General features: G+C 43.6%; 1 protein-coding gene and 1 long non-coding RNA gene across 5 annotated transcripts in view; one reads left to right on the forward strand and one right to left on the reverse strand.

Annotated features, from left to right (window-relative positions):
- The window catches only part of LOC138370332 (uncharacterized), a 70,835-nt gene extending 63,225 nt beyond the window's left edge, over positions 1-7,610 (forward strand). Inside the window, exons 3-4 of the long non-coding RNA XR_011230094.1 lie at positions 7,196-7,332; positions 7,420-7,610. This is a non-coding gene — a long non-coding RNA (uncharacterized lncRNA). The remainder of the gene's footprint in view (positions 1-7,195; positions 7,333-7,419) is intronic.
- The window catches only part of LOC123751976 (uncharacterized), a 109,029-nt gene that overhangs the window by 51,384 nt on the left and 44,706 nt on the right, over positions 1-12,939 (reverse strand). The window lies entirely within an intron of this gene.

Here is a 12,939-nt window from a genome sequence, read left to right on the forward strand (position 1 = left end):
AAAGATTTAAACAACGAGACGATCAGTGGCATGTTTTATGAGCAGGAATTGATTGCAACATCCCTTCCAGACTATTTTCCTGTAACGGTATTACAGTCTAGGAAAACATCGAAAGGACACAGAGAATATTTCGTCAAGTGGAGAGGGTACCCAGATTCTGCCAATAGCTGGATTAAAGCTCAAGACATCGTCAAATTTAACAAAAAATGACAGTTCAAGAGGACTCTCTCGTAGAGAAACATCATCAGTTGTTATTTTTATTAAACAATTTATCACCCAAGAAGCGGAATAAACTAATCAAGGCTTTAAAACGGCAGGAAATTGAATCAATTTGTGAAATTTTTGCCAATTTTCTGAAACGAAACATCCCAGTTCAACCTCAGATAATTAATGGCTTACAGAGATATCAGAACGACATACGATCTGTAGCGCGTAAGAAAACTCCCTTATACAAAAAGAAGCTCATACTGACCTCCAGACGTGGTGGGGCGATATTAGCAGCTCTGCTACCTTTGGCTGTATCGTTAATTTCCTCCCTAATAAGGTAATTGCGTAAATAAGTAACGAGAGAATAAAATGGTGAAAGAATATTGCCTGGTACCACGATTCATAGCTGAAAAATATTTATTTAATAAAAACAAGAACTCACCATCACCTCCTAATGCTGTGGGTCTGCCCTCCCCCGGTGGTGATGGTAGTGAAAGTATGTCCTTCTCTTTAAAAAACGAATCCACCCCAAGTAATAATATTGGGGGAGCCCGTAACCTACCCACCTGCGACTCTGGTAGGGGTGATGGGGGGGGTGGGGGAAGAGGACACTCCTTCCTCCCACCTGACAACAACGGGCTGTGGGCGGTGTTGCCGTAGTAGCACCTCCAGACGGGCGGGGCTGGTCACACACCCTTTAAATGACATTGGGGCCCCCGGCGACCGTCGCCCGCCGCCACCCTTAAAAAGAAAAAAAAAAAACGCGGGCTGCCCGGCGCGACCATCGCCTTTTAAAAAAAAAAATAAATAAAAAAAGGGGACATTCCATCCTCCCGCCCGAAGTGCAAGTAATTGTTGCTGGCCACACTCCACATAAAGCCACCATCACACCCCAAAATCCAAGTCTGGACAACTTAATAAATGTGAATTTTAAAATTGAGGAAATTCCTCATGTCAAAGCATTATTGAACATGTTTGGACAAAACAGCCAACAGGTGATGTGGGATAGTCGCGGAAATTTATTAAAGCCTGTACAAAATTTAAATATTTTAGATATAATTAAAACTCTAGCCTTCACAAAGGGGCAATTTAGGGCAAGTGACAAGGAAGATGTAAGGGTTTTACTGAGGGTGGCTGGCATAGACCCAACCCTCATACGTAATTATCGCGCTAGATCTCAGTTAAAAGGGGGGAGGGGTATCCATAGGAGACCCCATTGGGAGCCGTATTGAAGACCTATATGAAGACCATCTTAAAGACCACCATATTCAGTTGCATATCCACCATGGAGCAAGCTTCTAGACCCACTCCTCCCCCAGCTACACCCCCAGAAGACAAATCTCCCTTATTAAAGAAGTTGGTTGCTACTCAGCGGTACTACAAGTATGTCGAACACAAATGTAGATTGATATATGCATTGTGGGATTGTTATGACCGTCTTGTGTTGAGTGCCCCTCCAGAACGGTTTTTTAAGTCATTTGGAGAGACGGTGAAACGTTATGAAGAATATTCATCCCAGGAAATCCAGACGGAGATATGGCAAATGGAAAAATTAACCTTCCAACATCGAGACCAGATTACAGCCTTCGAGACTGGACGGAGTGTGTATGGACTTTTAAGGTAGGGAAGGCAGCCTCTACGCCACACCCCATACATCCCTCCCCCCCCCCCCCTCCAGGTGGGGGACACAGGTGTATTTAAAGGCCTCCACCGTCACCCTCGGTCACCATAGTTGACGACGACTCTACCCCGTTCCTCTCAACCGCCCCTCCGCCATGGCTTTATCGTCCATTAAGTCAATAGACAGCGACATCACCGACACCCACGCCTTTGGGGTTGGTGATGTCATCGTGTATGACCTCCCGGCTGCTGTTGTGCGTCCCTATGGACTGGCAAGTGTAATTTGGAAATGTTACAACTATGCCCGTGTGGAACGTGAAGGACTGACTCGTGTCAACAGGGCCACAATACGTTACCGGTCTACCCCGGGTGACATCGAGGTGAAGATAGCTCCCCTACCCTCCGACGGTCAAGACATTGTCGAAGAGCCAGTCTTGTTCTTCCGCCCCACCATCGTGGCGCTAATTTCCGCTTTCGGTGCAGGAGCACCCTTCGAGTCCAACCCTATAGCTCAGGAGCAAGTGCAGTCTTCCTCCGACATCCACTACATCACCAATGTCACCCTGGATACTGCCAAGAATAGACTGTTTTGGCTGAAAACAGCCCTAACAAAGGTTGGCAATCTCATGGTAAGAACTCCAACCATGTTTCGGCTGGTGGTGCCCCATGGGCTGGGGGCCTCCCGTGATGGCATGGACAACTGGCACAAGGACGTCGGGCCCATGCTCATTTCGCTCAACGCTGAGCTGGCCAAGCATAACAAGGAGTTGGTAATCCTCAAACGTCCCTCTACCGTCACCCCATCGATGGTACCCCTCCCGAATGATGATCCCAGGGGAGAGGGTGATAGTAAAACTATCACCCTAGATGCAGTGGTGGGGGAGGGTGCCACCACCCCAGGAAGCTCTTCTCGTTCTACACCACCAGCACCACCAGCCACCCCCAGGAAGAAGAGACACCTACAAGAGTACTCATCCACCTCCAGCGCTGCTCCACCCCCACCCACAACATCTGGCACGGCCAAACGACGGATCGAAACCACTATTGACTTCGACCCCCTCTCAAATCATCGTATTGACTCCATCCTCGATGGAGAGTCACAGGAAATATTCCTGTTATCCTCATCACCGAAAAAACAACGAAAGCTGTAACCATCAACGCTCAAAGAAGACGTGCCAGCACCACCACAGTCAGTAACAGCAGCAGCAGCAGCAGCAGCAGCAACAGCAGTACCTCCATCTACAACAGCTTCGGTGGTGGTAGCAGTAGCAGGTCCACCGACGATGGTGACAGTGTTGTCAGCGGTAGTGGTAGCGGCAACGGTACCACCAACTACAGCAGTTCCGGCGGTGACAGCGGCAGCAACAGTACCATCATCGCCGGCAGCGGTAACGGTAGCGCCAGCAGTACCACCAACTACAACGGTTCCAGCGGTGGTAGCAGCAGCAGCAGCAGCAGCAGTGCCGTCAGCGGTGGCAGCGGCGTCAGTGGTACCAACAGCTCCCCCAGCAGCAGCGGCAGCGGCAGCAGCGGACGACAGCAGTACCAACAGCTGCTGCTCTTTATATGTAATTTGTTATGGGGGAACAAAATGTAGTCCCCCCCCCCCCCTGTTGTAGTTCTTTTAAAAGTAATATTTCCTTAGTAGATTAATAAAATAAAATATAAGTAATGATGTTTTATTCCCACCCCAGTCAGTACATAACTTAACAATGGACGAGGAACACTACATATACCTCACTAGCCTCGACCAAGAAGATATATACAACAACACAAGTTCAGCATTTACAAACACCATCCCCACTCTACATTTAAACCCTTCCATTAAACATGAAGTGGCCTTAGTCAACATACTCCTACCCAGACGAATTAACGCTATCATCAAGGATGAGGGGGAGTCTGGTATAGACGTCTATGCTACTTTTAAGCGAGGAACTCTTTCTAAAAGCCCAGAACATCTCATCTACACCTACACCCCCAAAACCAACATATTATCCAGAAACATCACATTCATCACGAGTGAGCTTAGCCGACAAATAATCACCGACATGAAGCTTAGCTTCCGAGGTGATTTCAAAATATACTTCTCAGAAAGAGAACCAATCCTCACCTATGATCAATCCTTAGAGCGCGTGTTACTTTCCTCTACACTTAACAATGAAGGCACTGGTTCCTTATATTCTCTTAGTCTTCAATTTAAACACAGAATAGCTAATGTACTTGGTTTTGACAGCAGTCGCAAATACACCATTTATCAGGCAAAATCAGATGACATTACAGCAGCCTCAAAGATCGTGGCCTCATTCCCCCCAGACAATGACGGAGGTTGTGACTATTTACTCATTTATAGTGACGTCATCGAGCCGGATCGTTACGGGGGACAAATTGTAAATATCTTAGATGCAATCAATTATCATGACTCTTATTCTAGAGGGGCTCATCCCCTAGTGTACAAGACATTAAATACTAACACATTGGAGAAGGTGAGCATTAAGATAACAGATCAGTTTGGGCGAAAGGTTAGTTTTGAAGATGGGAGGTCGGTTACGGTAGTCTTACACCTCCGCCCTAAGGTATAACAATATAATCTATATAAATATAAATATATATATATATATATATATATATATATATATATATATATATATATATATATATATATATATATATATATATATATATATATAGAAGTGTTTACCCACATCATCGGTTATTATAAGCAGAGGAGTCGGGATGCGAGTACCTTTCCACACACCCTCCCAGAAGGAGTATGGGGAGATCTTCTCCCCCCTCTCTGGGAGATACGGGGTGAGGGGGGGAGCGATGAATGACATACGCACATTCCAAGCGCCTTATCTCAGATCTGGTGGTGGTTTTTTTGGGACCTTAGCCGGCTTGGCTCGACGAGCCATACCATTTTTCATGAAAACTGTAACGCCGACTGCTATCGATTTTGGGAAAAATGTTCTTGGTGATTTAACCAGTGGTAGACGGGATGTAAAGAGCGCTCTGAGAACTCACGGTATTGATGCTCTTAAGACTGTGGGGAAGAAATTGGTAGCAGGCGGGAAAATTAAAAGACTCTCTAGGAGAAGAAAAAATAAAAATAATAAATGTAAACGAGCCCTTGGGTATAAAAATGATGTATTTTCACTACAGTAAGCAGTCATACTTCACCTTTCGGAGGAGATCATGGCGGAGGCTAGTGGAGCTGGGTTGAAAATCCCTGTAGAATATTATACTTCCAGTATTATTGACCAATTTCCTAGAAGTAACAGAATACGTAATGTGGAGAGTTCAATTGCCTCCACACAGCAAATAGACATTCTACCTGTTAACCTCCCTATTAATCAACGTTTGCGGGATAATTACTTAGAATTCCGCATCCCCGGAACCCAGGGCGCCTTCTTAGATCTAGCTAATATTGTTATAGATTTTAAGGTATCTTTAACGAAAGATGACGATACCACAAAATTGGAAGAGGATGACCATGTGGAATTTGTTAATGGGTTGTCAAATACCATGTTTAAAGGTGTTCAGGTGTTTTTAGGAGAGCAGGTAGTTGAAACAAATTCTAATTTTAATTATTGGTCGTTTATTAAATTAATTACCTCCATGCCTCCATCAAAAATGTCTTCCTTGGGGAGGATTGGAGCCTTTCGTAGGGACTGGAGTGATGATGGTGTAATCCCTAACGAATTTACTAATACATTTTTTACTGGGGCAACCGCCAAGGATAAAAAATTTATGACCGATTTAAAAGGTAAAGGATTGTCAATGTGTTTTCCCCTACTATTGGACGTAACAACCCTAGACCAATACATATTAGATAATATAGATGTGCGCCTAAGATTGGAGCTCTCCCCACATGCTTGGGTGCTAAATACAAGTGTGGACGATGGCTCTAAGTATCGGCTGCATATGGATTATGCTAAGTTGTGGGTAACACGAGTGTTCCCATACCCAAGTGCTTACCTAGCCTTAAACAGCTCACTGTTAGCATCCCCCGACCCCATAAGCTATACTTTCAATAAAACCATTTCTAAAACATATGTCCTAGCAGGGAATCAAACTAGTCTCTTAATTGATCAGCCTTGGGCGCAAGTAATTCCTCACAGGATATTCATGGTAATTGTGCCAATGAATTATTTCGCTGGCCTTCACCAAGGTAATGGATTATATTTTGAAAATGCAAAACTGAAAAATATCGCCATGTATTTGAACAATAATGCAATTTACCGAATTGGTGGTGATTTCGACAATCATTATGCCCGCCTTTATTACGAAACTTTGAAGACATTAGGCTTAGAGCGTGATTCACTTCTAGCCTATGACACTTTTAATAAGGGAAGATCGATATTCGCCTTTGACTTAACCACCATTCAAACAAAGGATTCCCTCCCTGTGGAGAAATCTGGCAACTTGCGTATGGAGCTTGAGTTTGGCGGTGGTGTTACATATAACAGGCTGGTTTTACTGTTTGGGGAAACGACCGGGGTACTATCCATCGACGGACAGAGAACTGTTCTGTGTGACGTGCGAGCTTAAAAACATAATGAATTGTAATGATATAAATATTAATTTAAAAAATAATCTAGGGGATCGAGCACTCTACCTAGGATGTTATAATGCTGATGAAATAGAACATTTAAATATCTCATCAAGAAAACCTATTGTTCTCATAACTAATATTTTACCATCACATAGCAGATTAACTATGGGACATTGGGTAGCTATTTATGTTGATAAAGTTAAACATCGAATGTTTTTTTTCGATAGTTATGCAATGTCGGCGGTTACTTATGGACATTATTTTCAAGGATTTATTAAAACTAACACAATAACAAAGGTGTTTGGAATGTGCTACAGACTCCAGAGTGATTTTACCCTTGCTTGTGGACTGTATTGCGTAATGTTCGTCCATAGGGTGAGTCACCTGGGGTTGCCTTCAACAGTACATTACTTACATAATGTATTTTCAAGCGTTAGTTTAAAATTAAATGATAAACGAGCCCTCGCTTATGCGAGACGATATTTTCCTATGAAACATCACTGTGTTAGGACATTTTGTAGAGGAGTAAGGGTTGGTTCTTATAGGTGGTGTAGAGAATATTTTTGTTAGCTAGGCAACCCACCTAACAGGGGGATTACCCCACATATAAAACACCTCTCACCCCACAACCTCCCTAGAAGACCCCCATCCCCCTTATCCTACAAATGGAAGGCGTCTCCCCAGAAACACACGCAGGGAAGATTGAAGTCCTTGAAGGGCCTGGTTAGTATTACCCTCACTTTCTGGTAAAGATTTATTTTTTTTCCCACAATAGAAAGTTTGCTCAACCTCTATTTTACCTCTTCTTTTTTTCAGTGCAATTCTTAGGACCTGTCCACATTTGTAGAGTAGTAATTCTACGAGGAAGGTCTGCCCCAAACAAGATGCTGTTACGTACCCTAATTGATGATGCCTGCTGTAGAGGACACAAGGTCGCTCCTGCAGGGGGAGAGGTATGTACTAACTGTTCTTAGAGGAAATAGAATATTTTTCAAATAAAAGATATAGTCCTATAAATTATTTTCCCCATCTCTTTCCAGAACACTTCAGATGAGAGTCAGAAGGAAAGTCGTCCAAAAGGCAACCAGCCAACTCACCCCACTCCCCCAAGAGAGGGGGGAGGGGGTCAAGACCTCCCCCCACTCACCACGGATGGGGAGACGTCAGAATTCTACTCAGATGAGGAAGGGGAGGTGGAGGGGGGGGGATAGGGGTCATAATTAACTTCTTATACATCATTTGTGATTTTTACCTAATAAAACATTAATAAATTCTTTGATTTTTTTTAACCCCTGGAGGAGATTTATAATTTAATACCCCTATATAAGACCCACTCGACCTCCGCTGGGTGTGGAACTCTGTTACGGTAAAGTCAAGGCCATTAGGTGCGAGGAAGGGTACGGGCGACCACCCTCACCGGGAGGAACCTGTTTTACACCTGCCCCATAGAGGAATGTGGGGGCGTAACTGGCACTCACCCACGAGTGTTTATTATACAAATAAATTCATTTTTACTTAAATATATTGTCATACTTTACTGTATAAATGAACATGATCATAGTGGCACATAATAGATACCTATCTTCACTGTTTTTTCGACTGCTACCACTCACACCTTGGGTGACCTAATATGGAGTGGCACTATGTGGCTCCCCGCTTCTGATTTCTTATCTGATCTCCATACATAGGTGGCACACAGAGGCGCATTCTAATCTACTAACATCAACACCAACATTCATCACAGGCTTACCGGACTTAGGAGGAGTTGGTTTGGGTCGTTGTGGGTCAGTGGTTCCCTTGTATTGAGACTTACCACACTTGTCTATGGTATGTCCATAGAGTCTACAATACTTGCAGTACAGTTGTGAACCAGCTTGATCGGGGCTCACCTTCTCGTAACTGTACCACGACTTCTTACTGGAGGATGGTTCAGGTGTCAGCCGGTGGATGAGGCTGTAAGTGTCAGCCGACTTAGCACACTTCAGGTAGTCGGTTTCTTCTTTATCTGCTAAGTAGAGGCGGACAGGAGGCGGCACACGTCTCAAGAATTCTTCAACAAGCATCAGGTTCACGAGTTCTGTAAAAGTAGAGACATGTGCTGCTTCCAGCCATTTCATGAAATACCTCCGTTTCGTGTTAGCAAACTCGAGGAAGGTAGTGGTACTTGCCTTCAGGTGGTCACGGAATTTCCTTCTATAACTTTCGGTGGAAAGTAGGTAGGCGTCTAACACTGCTTGTTTCAGAGTGTAGTAGTCATTCTCAGACGCCAAAGTACTGAGTGTGACTGCAGCTCTACCTGTAAGATGGACTCTGAGAAGTGTTGCCCATTGGTCGACAGGCCAACTGAGTTGATTAGCAAGGGTTTCAAAGGTGGTAAAGAACACATCAACTTCTGCTTCTACAAAGGATGGCATTAACTTACTTGCATGTGATATATTAAAACTGACGGGAAGATTGGCAGTAGCTTGTTGGCGTTGAGTGAAGTGTGAAGTTTCCAAGGAGATTTCGCGTTGACGACACTCTAGAGCCAGAGTCGCTTGTTGCTTGTCATGTTCGCGTTGCATCTCCAACTCGCGTCGTTTGGTTTCAAGCTGTACTCGTTCCCGCTCCTGGAGTAGTGCAACCTCACGTTCTTGTTCGTCTCTCCTCAAGGCAGCTTCACGTTCTCTGAGGGTGATTTCTCGTTCTTGTTCTTCCCTCCTCAAAGCAGCTTCGCGTTCTTGTTCGTCTCTCCTCAAGGCAGCTTCACGTTCTTGTTCGTCTCTCCTCAAAGCAGCTTCGCGTTCGTGCTCTTCCCTTCGTATGGCAGCTGCTTCTCTTTGCTGCTCACGTTCAATCTTGGCCAGCTCTAGTTTAAGTTTCATCGTAGCCAAGTCAGTTTTCTCTGCAATATAGTAAGTTTCATGAGTTTCAGAGTCTATCTTACCTTGCTCTAAATAGTAATCCAGCAACAGGTTGTGTAGGTCATTTTTGTTGGCTTGGTAGGGAACTTCTAGTTGATACTCATGTGCAAGAGTTTGTAGTTCAGTCCTCTTGGCACGACTCAAAGTCCCTATTTCACCTGCTGGATTTGCACGGAAAGTTTGGAGACGAAACATGGTGAAATTAGCAAATAAAGGTACACGAATGTTCAATAATGAAATGTCAGAAACAGGACAACGTGGCAACTGGTACCTATCCTGTGTGATCTTTAACAATTAACGTTAAGTGAAAGATATTAAATTAAATCAAGGGCGCAGGAAATCTTGTACCCGGTACTCATGTAAGAGAATAAGGGCAAGAAAATCCTACTAACAAATGAAACAAAGTTTCGAAAACAAATGAAACAGTTAAATGCTTCAAAAGTAAAATTGGTAGTCCAAGAATGTAGGCATACCTTGCCAAGTCTCTATAGGACATAAAGCAAGTTTTTCCCACTGAATTTAATATGATACTTACAGAATTAGCGAACTTTTGTGCTCTGAAAAAATAAGCTAATTCCCTACCGTTGTATGTATCATCATCTCTGACTGACGTGTAGGGGTGCGAGGTGTCAACTGGTGACGAGAACTGCTGCTGAGGTCCCAATTCAGCAACTAAAGTTCGAGCTAGAGGAACTATGGCCCTCTTTGTCCTCCTACAGTCAGATTGCAGAAGATTGGGTACTCTTGACCCGGGGCAGACCACAGTACCAGGGTACCAATATGATGATCTGTCAGAATGAGAAATATTCAAGGGACATAGATGGTAAATACGAGTAATAACATGGAGGGAGAGATGACCAATTAAGAGTATGACTGCGGCCTACAGTCACCACGTAATCCAAAGTTGTCTCACCTTCACTATATGTTACTCTCGTAATGCACAATACACCGCACCTTATAAAAAATGAAATTGAATGAAAAATAGTAAAGCTACGTTAACAAAGTTAAATACGCTTACCATAAATTACCACTTGGCACCAGTACCTGAGTGAGGCTCCTAGGACAGGCCCCCATATAACTTGTGACGGTAACGCGTTGGTGTTCGGCTGTTTAAGGCTAGGGGTATGGCCTCGTCACATAGTTATAAAAAAAAATAGAAAAACTGGAACTTCGTCTGTGGTAAGGTAAGGAGAAGACACACAAAACACAAGTAAAACTTTAACAATGAAATTTTAATGACGTTAAATAAATCAAAACATGAAAATAATGCACAAACAAATTCTTATAATAAAATCAATGAATCAAAATAATAAGAATTCTTAAATGACAAAATGAAAAGTTACGTTAAGGCAAAATAACAAGAAGTGCAATACAACAGTAAGTGGGAGGTGCTGGAATATTGGCTTAAAGCCACCACCTCTCTCAGTACACTCTAGAGTCTAGCTGGGAGGAGTGCTGGCTACGAAAGCACGGAACATTCTGAAGACTGATGTTGGGGCGACCCCAGACATCGGGTAGTATTGGGGGGCGAGTGCAGGTGCAGCCAGACCGGCGACCAATCAGCGGAGCCGTAGCGATCAACGGGTAGTTTGGTGATTTGGGTCCGAACAGGTGGCGGGCTGCATACGTTTCTGCTCACCCTTGCAAGCCTTGCTGGTGCTGGTGTTGTTGTCGTTGTTGGACATTTCTTCCATAGTCTTTTTATATAATTGTGAAGACGTAATTTTGGAGGGAAGAGCAGGCTCAATCTCTTGAAGGAGATTATCGTCACAATATATATACTTTTGTCGAAGTTATGACTGTGTTATGCTATGCCCTGTAATAATTGAATAGGCTTACCACACAATCGACTTGAGAATGGTCCATGACGGACCGAAACGTCGTCGTTCCTTCACTCTCTAGTGTGTAGTTTGGTCAACATATTTCAGCCACGTTATTGTGACTCCTCGTGTACTAATGTATCACCATGGAGCAGATTGAGAGAAACTTTAACCAATGATTCTCCCCCTTGCTAAATAATGCATACCAAAATATACGATAGTATTCCTCACATTTATTCCCTTGACCTCAATCTTTCTCGTTTTTCGAGCTTCAGAGGCTGGTGGACCTCTGTTAGCTTTGATAAAGACATTCCAGGCGATTTATCTACAAATATCATCTTGTCTTATTGTTTCTCCACATAATTATATTCATAACACAGGCGTGATAATATCAGCAATACTGACAACAGTGTTAACGGGGAAGTATTACATCAGTAATTTTTTATACTGACGACAGACGTACCAACAGACGAACTAACTTTAAAAGCCGGAGAATAAATTCATGAACCATTACAAATCACACTGTCGGGCAGAGAAATAAGTTTCCGTCAACAATTCACCAATTAATGGAACCACGCAGCCGTAAACTGGATGCAATATTGATGGAAAAAGAATGGCAATTGAGGAACTGTTAACGAAGGTGCGACAAAGTCTTTGACGCGGAAATGAGCGAAAGTGACGGAAAAATCCTACTAACTGGATTCAGATTCCCGAGAGAGAGAGAGAGAGAGAGAGAGAGAGAGAGAGAGAGAGAGAGAGAGAGAGAGAGAGAGAGAGAGTGAGTGAGTGAGAGAGGAGGTGCAGTTAGACATTGAGACAAATGAAAGACTTCAAATACAATGACGATTAGGCTAAATAAGGTTGAAAGTAGGACTCCAAGAGCATTGCCATTAATGAGGAACAAACAGGTGGAGCGACTCGTCACACGAGGACAAAAGAGACTGCCAGCTGGAACAAGAAGCACGACAGAGGATCATTCAGCAGGAACGTTCATCAAAGATATATACCCTTGCAGGAGGAACGTTCACCTTGCAACAGGAACGTTCACTTTACAACAGGAGCGTGTTAGGAGAGAGAGTCGGCGGTTTCACAACTCTTAATTACCTAAGGTACGAATGGATAGGAAAGTTTTAGACCTCTTTTCGCGAACTCCAACTGCCCTAAGGGGGTCAGGCCTGATTTACAGGCTCTTAAGGATGAGCTGGGGCGTAGGTGGTGTGTGTGTGTACTCACCTAGTTGTGATTGCGGTGGTTGAGCTTTGTCTCTTTGGTCCCGCCTCTCATCTGTCAATCAACTGGTGTACAGATTCCTGAGCCTACTGGGCTCTATCATATCTACATTTGAAACTGTGTATGGAGTCAGCCTCCACCACATCACTTCCTAATGCATTCCGTCTCTTAACTACTCTGATACTGAAAAGGTTCTTTCTACCCTTCTTATGGCATGTGTGTGTGTACTCACCTATTTGTGCTTGCAGGATCGAGCATTGACTCTTGGATCCCGCCTTTCCAGCTATCGGTTGTTTACAGCAATGACTCCTGTCCCATTTCCCTATCATACCTAGTTTTAAAAGTATGAATAGTATTTGCTTCCACAACCTGTTCCCCAAGTGCATTCCATTTTTCCTCTACTCTCACGCTAAAAGAAAACTTCCTAACATCTCTGACTCATCTGAGTTTCCAGTTTCCACCCATGTCCCCTCGTTCTGTTATTATTACGTGTGAACATTTCATCTATTTCCACTTTGTCAATTCCCCTGAGTATTTTTATATGTCCCAATCATATCTCCTCTCTCCCTTCTTTTCTCTAGTGTCGTAAGGTTCAGTTCCTGCAGAC

The sequence above is a fragment of the Procambarus clarkii genome, chromosome 31 (assembly GCF_040958095.1).
Source record: "Procambarus clarkii isolate CNS0578487 chromosome 31, FALCON_Pclarkii_2.0, whole genome shotgun sequence".
In the NCBI taxonomy this organism is placed as follows: Eukaryota; Metazoa; Arthropoda; class Malacostraca; order Decapoda; family Cambaridae; genus Procambarus; species Procambarus clarkii.